Source organism: Rhinopithecus bieti, unplaced genomic scaffold (genome assembly GCF_001698545.2).
Source record: "Rhinopithecus bieti isolate Rb0 unplaced genomic scaffold, ASM169854v2 scaffold_15197, whole genome shotgun sequence".
NCBI classification, from domain to species: domain Eukaryota; kingdom Metazoa; phylum Chordata; class Mammalia; order Primates; family Cercopithecidae; genus Rhinopithecus; species Rhinopithecus bieti.
The window spans coordinates 1826718-1828512 of NW_016808366.1; positions in this window are offsets into that span (position 1 = coordinate 1826718).

Here is a 1795-nt window from a genome sequence, read left to right on the forward strand (position 1 = left end):
TTTTTTAGTAGAGACGGGGTTTCACCGTGTTAGCCAGGATGGTCTCGATCTCCTGACCTCGTGATCCGCCCATCTCCGCCTCCCAAAGTGCTGGGATTACAGGCTTGAGCCACCGCGCCCGGCCAAGTTCTTTGCCTATTTTTAAAAACTAGATTGCTTGGGCTGGGTGTGGTGGCTCACGCCTATAATCCCAGCACTTTGGGAGGTCGAAGTGGATGGATCACGAGGTCAGGAGATTGAGACCATCCTGACTAACACAGTGAAACCCCGTCTCTGCTAAAAAAAAAAAAAAAAAAAAAAAAAAAAAAAAAAGCCAGGCGTGGTGGCGGGCACCTGTAATCCCCAGCTGCTTGGGAGACTGAGGCAGGAGAATGGCGTGAACCCGGGAGGTAGAGTTTGCAGTGAGCCGAGACTGTGCCACTGTACTCCAGCCTGGGCGATAGAGTAAGACTCCATCTCAATCATCATCATCATCATCATCATCATCATCATCATCATCATAACACAACTAGATTGTTTGATTTTTTTTTTTAGCTTCTGAGTTGTCTGATTTCCATATGTATGTCTGATGTTTATACCTTAAATTATTTGACAAAATTAAGTGTCCATTTGTGACCAAAGTTCTCAGCAAATTAGGTATACAAAGAATGTATCTCAACACAATAAATAGCACTTACGACAAGTCCACAGTTAAAATCACATTTAATTTAGGAAAGACAAAGGCATTTTCTCAAGCATCAGAAATAAAATATGAATGTCCCCTTTCACTACTTCCATGCAATGTAGTATGTAAAGTCTTAGCCAGAAAAAATTAGACAAGAGAAAAAAATTAAAGGCATCCAAATCAGAAAGAAAAAACAAATATTGTCTCTGTCTCCATAAACTTATATGTAGAAAAATCCTAAAGTCTCCACCAAAAAAACTGATAAAGAAACTCAATAAAGTTGCTATATACAAGACCAATGCAAAAAAAAAAAAAAAAAAAAAACAGTTACATTTCCATATAATAAAAACATTCTGAAAATAGTTTTAAAACATTTTTTTTAAAATATATTTAGAAAGGAATTTAAGCAAGGCAGCGAATAATTTTCACACTAGAGATGATAAAACATTGATGAAAGAAATTGCAGAAGACACAAATAAGTGGAAAATATCTTATGTTCATAAACTGGAAAATTAATATGTCAAAATGTCCCTACTACCAAAAGCAATCTACAGATTCAATACAATCCTCATTAAAATTTCAATATGTTTTCTTAAAAAAGTACAAAAGACCCCAAATAACTCAATTTTGAACAAGAAGAATAAAGATGATGACATCACACTTTGATTTCAAATTATAATACAAAACTATTGTAACTAAAACAGCATGGCAAGAGCATAAAAGCAGACACATAGGCTACTGGAACAGAATAGCAAACTCAGAAACAAACAACACGTATAGGATCTTCTATTTATTGACAGATTTTCCAAGAATACACAATGAGAAAATAGTAGTCTCGTTGACATATGGTGCGGAAAAAAACTGGATATCTACATATGAACAAATACTAATTTTCCATTATTTTCTGATACACATTTAGCATTTATAGAGTATGTTCACTTTTATTTGAATTTATGTAAAATAAAATTGCATGATATCAGATATATCTATTCTGAATAAAATACAATAATAATGAAATTTTGAAACAGAATACTATTAATTTAGAGGTTAAGTCTCCAATAAAATTAGAGAATTTTAGATCAGAGTGACAAAAATGTCACTAAATATTAAAACTTCCGATTGTCACTAATA